Raw genomic sequence first — 10080 nt, 5'->3', positions numbered from 1 at the left:
GTATTTGCAAACATGAATTAGCTATTTTAGAACAAGTGACAATAAAAAAAGTGGGTAATTTTTATATAGTACAGCTCCATATGTTATTTTAGCCTAAAAAATTACAGTGTGATTTCAAAGAACACCCTCAGGGGAGGAAGTGGTGGGTTGGAGATGTCTAGTATTTCCTACATCTCTGCTATATTAAAGCAAAGGATTTGTCTTCAGGGAGAGGGGGTGGCATGGAAAGGTCCTGGGGTGTAACAATAGAAGTCTTGTGAAATCCAGAAACATTGGACATTAGGTTTGTAAGAGAAACAACCCTAAGGGCTGGGTGTGATGGTTCATGCTTTAAATTCCACCACACAGGAGGCAGAGGTGGATTTCTGCAAGTTCTATAACAGCCAGGACTACATATAGAGACCTTGTCTCAAAAAAGGGGCAGGAGGTATGGGGAGAAAAAAAACCTGCATTGGCATTTGATGACACCCTAGGCAAGGCAAAAATGCCCTTCAGTGGGATTGTAAACAAATGTGGCCCAGGGAACTCTATAGTCCTGACATTCTGTAAATTAGAAAGAAATGGGACACCTGGGACCTACAACGAACTCAAACACTGAAGGTGTTTGCTGGACTTACAGCTTGCTCACTGGTACAGTGGCACAGAATCACAAAGAGAGGTCTTACCATCAAACCTAGGGGTCAGAGGTGCTTTCAATTATGAGCCTCCCAAGTTCCAACAACTCTTCAGTGGCCCGTAGTAAACTGAGTCACTTGTGACTTAGATGAAAGTTTACATACACAAGGGCAAAGCCGACATTTGTTTTGGAACATCCAAGAAGCTTTTGGAAGAGGAACGAACTCAACTGAGTAGGTGCTACGATGCAAACAAGCAAAGTGTGGGCAGAGATCCTTCAGAGTCCTCATATACTGTGTCCCCCTGCCCCAGTACAGATTTCTTCAGTTTGTTGGTTTCTGTAGTCTCAAATCTTTGAAGACTTTTTGGAAACAGCCATTTCTTGGGAGTTTACATTGCCTAGAGCACACTGACAGTGATTCTGTACAAGTGGCTCAGCCTGCACAAGTGGCTCAAGGGTGGCTCTAGCAGTCTCTCCTAGAGAAATCACAGACCAGATTCGTTGGACGCAGATTCGTTCTAACTGCAGTCGTTCTTAGATGACAGGCCTGCCAGCAGGGTGGAATGTGGCTCAGCCTAAATACAGCCCTCTGCTTTCAGCTCTGTAACTGAGAAAGAAAACAGTTCGCTGCCCTGCACCTACTGCTTATTTTAAAAGAAAAAGGCTTAGGGTGGGAAGTGAAGGAGCTTCATCTTACATCTTGGCAAAGAGGGACTAGTGATTTAAATTATAACACACACACACACACACACACACACACACACACACACACACACGTTATCATTAATTTTCCTCAATTTATGTTTTTCATTATTTATTTGCTTTACATCCTGATCACAGCCCCCCTCCTCCTCCCAGGTAGCCCCCCTCACAGAGCTTTTCCTTCCATTTTCTTCTCCCCCTTCTCCTCTGAGGGCCCCCTGGTATCAACCCACCCTGGCACACCAAGTCACTGCAGAACTAGGTGCATCCTCTCCCACTGAGGCCAGACAAGACATTCAAGTTAGGGGAATAGGATCCACAGGCAGGCAACAGAGTCAGGGTAAGCCCCTTCCATCCCATACATTTTCCCTATTGTGTCTATTTTTTTCTCTTTTACTTCCTGCATTTTCCATTTATGACTTTGTTACTAATACTTTAAAAATAATTTTGTGTTTTTAAAATGGAATAGAATGTTATCACTTTCCCCCTCTCCTCCAGCCTTTCCTAGCTACCTTCCCCAAACCCCTCCTATTTTGTTGCTCCACCCTCAAGTCAATACCATCTTTTTGTTTATTACTGATACACACACACACACACAAGTGTACACAAATATATATAAATACAACCTGCTGTGTCTGTTTTGCTGTTTATAAATGGTATCAGGACTGACTGCTTTGTATTGGACAACCAGTAAGGGGCTCAACAAGTTAATAGTTGTCCTTCCAGAAGTTTTTAGTTGCCTCTAGTTCTTCGTCTAGGGATAAGGTCCTGTGAAACTTTCCCTTTTTCACATTAACATGTCCCTTGATGTTGCCATTGTTCCAGTCTTGTTTATGCTTCAGATTCTCAGATGTGAGTATACAACATGGAGTAACCACAGCAACCAGCAAACCATAAAGGGAACATAGACAGGGAGGGGTCTGCTTGAGTTGGGAATAGCAAGATAATAGGAGGCGGGAAATGGGATAATAAGGAGGGGGTCTAACTGGGGAGGAGAGAGAGAAGTCAATAGAGAAAGAGAAAGGGGGATGAGGCACAAACAACAGTGAAGTTGTCTTATAAATCTGTAAGGGATCATATTATTAAAATTTCCCTACAATTATACTGGCAAGGCTCTCCACAAGAACCACAGACTAATAAAAATCCCAGTGCTAGGTACAAGAAACCCCATTAGTGCTGTTACTCTTACTACACTTCAACTTCCTAGTTTACCCTACATTATCCTTGCTCTTTCTTTTCTATCCTTGGGGGTGTTGTTGTTTTTTCCAACTTGCATTTTAGTCTTTTCAGTAGTTGCTTTGCTTTGCTGTGTTGTTACTGTACTGTGCTTTCTTCCTCAGTGAGTGACATTGGGGCTTGAATGCTACTCATTAAGACGCCCCTTGCAGAAAGCCTTAAGAGGTATCCATGTTAACAGAAGCACATACAGCAGCATGGGACTGTAGGAAATACAAACCTCAAGCTATGGGGCTGGAGAGATGAATCAGAGGTTAAGAGCACGTGCTGCTCTTGCAGAAGACTGGGATGAGGTTCTAGGAAGTTACTACGTGGCAACTAACACCTACCTGTAAATCCAATTCCAGAGGATCTGATGGCCTCTTCTAGCCTCTGCAGGCACTACTCCATGAGTGAGGTCCACAGACATACATACAGACAAAAACACCTATACATAAAAGAAAAACCAGTCTTAAAAAGTGCAAAGACAACTCCAAGAAGTTCAAAGCCACCAAAATAAAGCAATAACCTAGTAGCCTTCTGAGGAATTCAGAATAGCCACCTCAAAGAAGCTCAGTGAACTTTAGGAAAATACAGAGAAATAATTTAATGAAGTCAGTAGAACAATATATGACCAATAACAGGCATCAAAATCATGAAAACAGAAAAGTTTTAAAGGGAAGAATTAGTCGGAAAAAAAATCTACTTGTATCAGACCTGATTAAGTGAACAACAGGATCCATGATTTAGAGAACAGGTAATTTAATTATTTCTGGCTAATTTAAAACAGGGTCTCGTGTATTCCAGAATGGCTTCAGATTTGATGTGTAGCTGAGGCTGCCCTTAAATCCTTAGTCTCCTGCCTTCACCTCCCAAGTGCTGGGATTACAGGTATATGCTGCCATGCTTAATTTAAAGATTCATCAGCTTAGTTTCAGGAAGAAAAAAAATAATGCAAAGGAATGAATTAAACTTACAAGAGATATACAAGGCAATCATCTCAAGTGCATATATTTGCATTGGAAGGTTTTAAAAATAAGATTTATTTTATTGATATGAGGTACACTGTTGCTGTCTTCAGGCACACCAGAAGATGGCATCAGATCCCATTACAGATGGTTGAGAGCCACCATGTGGTTGCTGGGAATTGAACTCAGGACCTCTGGAAGAGCAGTCAGTGCTCTTAACTACTGAGCCATCTCTCTAGCATTGTAAGTTTTAATGAGATTTGAAAAACAAAAAGGTCAACTGGTAGAAAGCTCTCGCAGAAACCATAGGCTTCCAAATAAAAAGCCCAGTTCCAGGTATAGCATACTTCCCTTTGAGTTGTTGCTCAGGGCTTCTCCCCAAACAATAAGGTTATTACTATTTCATTTGCTTGCCCACCAGAACTTGAGGGGTAAGACATTATTAAGACAGCATACATTTGGTCACAGGAATTGAAAAGCTCAAGATAGTACTGAATTGGAAGCCTCTTCCCTGGTGGCCAGCTTTCATAGTACTTCAAGCTGCAAGGCAGGCTGCCAGGAAAGAAAGGGTAGTAATATCCTCACTCAGCTCTGAACACCTTTAAATACAATGTGACTCACCTGGCAAGATATGAACATTCATGTAACGGTGGCATTAACATGTTGAGGGGTAGTTAACAGCTGTCTCATTGGATTTAAGGCATGCTCAGTAGGAGGGAATTCATACCTAATACTGAAAACTTGGCCAAGAACTTGTGGCATGACATGTTATAGACTCTAGAAGAAAAGGTACTAGCATCCTTTACTAGATTGATATAGTATCTAACTGCCATCTATATAATTATCCTTTATACCCATAGATTAGTTCAGGTCATAGTTCTCATCAGAGAAACTATTTTTTTTAAATCCTGTTTGTTTATTTACTATCTTCCAAATTTGGGTAAAGATACATATATCCAGATTTATTTATATCTAATCTCATAGTCCTCATCAGAGAAACTTATTTTAAAAATTCTATTTATTTATTTATATTTATCTAATGTTTAAGTGCTCTGCTGCACATACACCTGCCTGCCAGAAGAGGGCACCAAATCCCCTTCTAGATAGTCGAGAGCCACCACATAGGTGTAGGTGTAGGTGTAGGTGTAGGTGTAGGTGTAGGTGTAGGTGTAGGTGTAGGTGTAGGTGTAGGTGTAGGTGTAGGTGTAGGTATAGGTGCTGAGGCTTAAATTCAGGACCTCTGGAAAAGCAGCCAGTGCTCTTATCCTCTATGCCATCTCTCCAAGCCCCAAGAGAAGCTTCTTTTTGCAGTGAACATTGGTTAACACAGAGAACCACAAATCATCAATGCGCAAAGAATAAATGACTGTGAAGTGCCCACCCCGGAATGGGCCAACTTCATCATACCCACTTCCCACAAGGCTCAAGAAACTTTGCAGAAGAGTTGGGAGATCGTAAGAGCCAGAAGTCAGGGAGGAGAACTGCAAAACAGTGTTTTCTGGACATGAGAGGTGGGTGCACATGAGGCACTTGTGAACTATCAACTGGCATGGCTGCTACAGAATATGTGCAGATCAGTCTAGTCAATAATCCTCCGTGGATAGGGGAGAGCTCACAGGCTCCATTCCTGGTTGAGGAGCGACCGGTAGCCAGTATCTCCTAGAGGGGTTAAAGTCTGTTTTTGTCAGAGCAGAGGCACAAAAAACACTGATTGAACTCAGTAGGTTTTATACATAAATATATAAGTAATTTAAAAAACCTTGGAGATAAGGGAGGACACCTAGGAGAAATTGGAGTAGGATAGTGATGGAGCTGATTTGATAAAGAAAAAGTAAAATGTGTTCATGTGTGAAAAGGAAGAAAGAAATAACATCAGAAAATCTTCCAAATTTGGGTAAAGATACACATATCCAGATACAGGAAAATGAAAAGTCTTCTCATTCAACTCCTAAACGACATTCAGATACATAATCAAATGGTCAAAAGTCGAGGACAAAGTATGCCGAGAGCAAGAAGAAAAAGAAATGAGTAACATGGAAGGGGTCCAAATTAACCTGGCAGCAGACTGCTCAGAAGATGAAATATGTCCCTGTGGGGTGCTGTCTTTTAATGGAACATCTGTATACACTACTTTCTCCTAAGGCTTAGGGAATGGTGTGGGAGAGGTGGGTGGGGAAAAAACCTACAGCAAAAGAAAGAAGTGGAGTATGGGAGGAGGAAGGCACAAGGAATGAATGATGTAATCAAATTGATGAAGTGAAAAATTCTATGGAACAAGAGTGTTGAACTCGGTGGTACAGTTTGAATGTGAAACATCTCCTAGAAGTGTATGTATTGAAGGGACAATCCTTAGTCAGTGGCACTATTTTTAAATGTGAAGGCTTTAGAAGATTGGGCCTACCTATCCAGTGTGCTTTTGAAGTTTTGTACCTTGTACCTGGTCCTTTTCCTCCACACCTTTCAGACTTGGTGCTCTGCCATGTCTCAGGCTTAAAAGCAATGGAGCCAGTTAGCTGTGCACTAAAAACTCTGAAACCATAAAACAAAATAAATAATAAATAAATAAATAATCTTTTCTTCCTTGTTGTTTTAAAATTTATTAGCCAAGAGATTGAAAACCCTAGCACATACCTAGAAGTGGTCCTGTAGAGAGGAAAAAGGGAAGTCATTCACAGCATCTTCTGGTACAATTCTCCTGTGAATCCATCAGGGCTCATAACCTTTCATAGCTGGAAGGATTTTTAGTTCTAGTTCAATCTCCTCTTATGTTATGAGTCTGCTTAGGTTGTTGACTTTTTACTTTTGGTGGTTTACCTGAACCTAGAAATTTGCCCATTTCTTTAGGGTTTCCAATTTAATGAAGTATAAGTTTTTAAAGTATCCTTATATAACATTCTGAATGCTTGGGGGGGTGTCTGCTGTAATATTTTTCTATTTATTTATGATTATTTCTTTTTTCTTTCTTTTCTCTTCTTTTTTTTTTTTTTTGGTTTTTTTTTTTTTTTTTTTTTTTTTTTTTTTTTTTTTTTTTTTTTTTGGTTTTTTTGAGACAGGGTTTCTTTGTGTAGCCCTGGCTGTCCTGGAACTCACTCTGTAGACCAGGCTGGCCTCGAACTCAGAAATCCGCCTGCCTCTGCCTCCCAAGTGCTGGGATTAAAGGTGTGTGTCACCACTGCCCAGCTATTTGTGATTCTTTTACTTTGGATCCTCTCTTTCTTTTGGTTAGTAGGGCCGTCTGTCAACCTTGTTTATCGTCTCATTCATTGGTTCTTTTTATTGTTTTCTTTGTTTCTATTTTGTTGGTTTTTGCTCTAATTTTTGTTATTTCTTGCTGTCAACTGGGCTTGGATCGGTTTTTGGTTTGATTTGTTATTGTTTTTCTAAGTTTTGGGGTTGCATAAGCAAGTCATTTATTTGTGCTCCTTCTGAATTAAAAAAAAATTTGAGTGCTCTGCTCCATGTACACCTGCATGACAGAGGAGGGCAACAAATGCCCTGTAAATAACTGTGAGCCTCCATGTGCTTTCTAGAACTTGAACTCAGGACCTCTTGAAGACAAGCCAGTGCTCTTAACTACTGAGCCACCTCACTAGCCCCTCTTTGTGACATTAAAAAAAAAATTATTACAGCATTCTGTCTACATGTATCCCTGCAGGCCAGAAGAGGGCATCAGATCCCATTACAGATGGTTTGTGAGTCACCATGTGGTTACTGGGAATTGAACTCAGGACATCTGGAAGAGAAGCCAGTGCTCTTAGCCTCTTAACCATCTCTAGTCTCCTCCTTCTGAGTTTTTAATGTAGGCACTTAGAGCTATAGATTTTCCTCATAAGATTGCTTTAAATTTGTTCCAGAGGTTTTGTTGTTATTGTTGCTATTGCTATTGTTGGTGGTGGTGTTGGTGTGTATGTTTTCATTTAGTTCTAGGAATATTTCTATTTCTTGATTTTTTCTTTGACCCAATCATCATTCAGTAATGAGGTTTGTGTGCTCTCAATTTTTAAAGTTCTATTGTATTATGGATATATATTAAGTTATTTTAATCTTTCTGATTTCTTGTAAAGGTGTTATTTTTCATTAATTAATTTATTCACTTTGCATCCCAATCACAATTTCCTTCCACAACCCCTCCCCCTGCCCTTCCCCTTCTCCTCTCAGAAGGAGGAGACACCCCTAGTACCTACCCTCAGTCATCAAGTCACTGCAGGACTAGGTACACCCTAGTCCACAGAGGCCAGACAAAGCAGCCCAGTTAAGGGAACAGGATCTACAGGCAGGCAACATACCATCCCCCTCCAGTTGTTAGAGGACCTACAAGAAGACCAAGCTGCTTATCAGCTACATGTGTGGGGACAGAGGACCTAGGTGTAGCCCATGTATGCTTCTAAGATATGTTTTATGTGGTCTGTTTTTAGAAAAGCTTCCATGTGCTGCTGAGTAGAATATGTATTGGTGTTTGATAAAATATTCTGTAGATATCTGTTGAATCCATTTGATGTATGATGTCATTTAATTCTGATGTTTCTCTGTTTAATATTTTTGTCCAGATGATTTGTCTGTTGGAGAAAGTAGGGTATTGAAATTATGGACTGTTGATGGATTGATGTTAACCTGTGACTTTTAATCCACTGTGGTATATTTTCCGAAATTTGATACATCAGAATTGGCACATATATATTTAAGACAGTAATATATTTTTGGTTTACTGTTCACTGGACTGAAGTGTTTTTTATGTCTTCTGATTAATTTTATTTTAAAGTGTTCAGAATTCTGTCTGTAGCAATAGACAGGGGGGATTAAAGGGATACAAATAGGAAAAGAGAAAGTCAAACTATCTCTATATGTGATGATATGATACTATATACAAGATTTCCCTCCCAAAAAATTATGCTAGAAAACTTCCAGAAACAATAAACAAATGCAGCAGCATGTCAGGATACAGTATCAACTTTCACAGTCAATAACTTTTCTACACATCATCAGCAAACATACAGAGGAAGAGACAATGAACACACTCCCATTTACAATAGCCTCAGAGCAAAAAAAAAATCTAGAAATAATAGAGAAAAAGGGAGAAATAATCTTTCACAGGGAAGAACACACCCATTGTTTTTTAAGAATTTTTTTCATTATTCTTATTATCATTATTATTTTTATATTTATATATTTTAAAAACATTTTATTACTCATTCCATTCATTTACATCTCAAATGATATCCCACTTCCTCGTTTCCCTCTCCACCAATCCCCCATCCCATAATATCCCACTTCGGCTACCCCTCTGCTACCCCTCATCCCACATCTGCTCTCCCCCTCCCTTTTGCTTGTATGAGAGTGTACCCCCACCCACACTCTCCAACCACACCATTCCAGCAACCCCTTACGTTGGGGCATCAAACCTTCCCCCCACCCCTACCCCCATCCCCACCCCCACCCCCACCAAGTGTCTCCCCTCTCGTTGTGTTGCTGTCAGGCAAGGCCATCCTGCACTACATATGTGTCTGGAGCCAAAGATCATTTTAGTTATACTCCTTGGTTGGTGGTCTAGTCTCTGGGAGAACTGGCACACCCATTGTTTATCCAATACCAAATGGTCAGTCCTATGAGCATATACACAAAAATTACATCACATAGTCTGAGCAGGTTGTATTTATGTATTTAGAAATACATAGTCCTATGTGTGTATGAACACACACACACACACACTTAACAACAATTAAAGAAGAAGAGCCTATGATGAGTTTTAAAGAGAGCAATGTACTTGTGAAAGTTTGGAATGAGGAAAGGGAAGAAGAAAATGATGTAATTAAATCTCAATTTTTAAAAAAGTTTTTAAAAATAAGTGATAAATGGAGTACTTCAAGTTGTAGTAAAAAGTTCCTAATTAGTAACATAAAAACATATAAAATATAAATACAGTAATCCCTTTCCAAGAGTGGGTTCATTTGTTCCTTAATATTTAATCTTCTAAATATTAAACACCATGTTGTAAAATATTTTTGAAAAACTCAAAGGTCACGCCTGCTATGGAAGCAGGTAGGCTGACTGACTGCACATCTTCAGCTCTCCTTCTGGTCCTCCAGATCCCAACCCCCCACCTCCCCATCCCCAGCTCTGTAGCAGAACATCTGCTGTGGACTCCATTTCCTCTCTGACCACATCATCACCAACAGGTCACAAATATCTTCTTCCCCAGCCTTCCTTCCCCTAACTCACTTCATTATCCCAGCCTCCAACAGCAGCAGGAGACATTCCCTGGGAACACACCAGCTGAGCCCGCCAGGGAATCAGGTGTACTGAGAACTGTCACCAGTCCCTCCTCTTCTCCTCCAAATGCAATCCCCAGTCTCATCCCTGGCCCTGCAACAGAAGAAACCTTCCTTCCACCCCCCCCACCCCCCACACACATCTCCTTACCTCTCTCCCTCCACTCTTTGCTTTACCACAGCCCCCAACACCAGCAGGCATTCCCTACTACACAGGCCACTTCTGCCAGGGTAGGAGGTAGGCTGACCATACATCTTCCCTTCTCCTTCTGTTTCTCCAGATCTAATCCCCCAGTCTCATCCCCAGCTCTGC

The sequence above is a fragment of the Arvicanthis niloticus genome, chromosome X, assembly GCF_011762505.2.
Source record: "Arvicanthis niloticus isolate mArvNil1 chromosome X, mArvNil1.pat.X, whole genome shotgun sequence".
Lineage (NCBI taxonomy): Eukaryota > Metazoa > Chordata > Mammalia > Rodentia > Muridae > Arvicanthis > Arvicanthis niloticus.
This window is presented reverse-complemented; position numbering follows the sequence as displayed.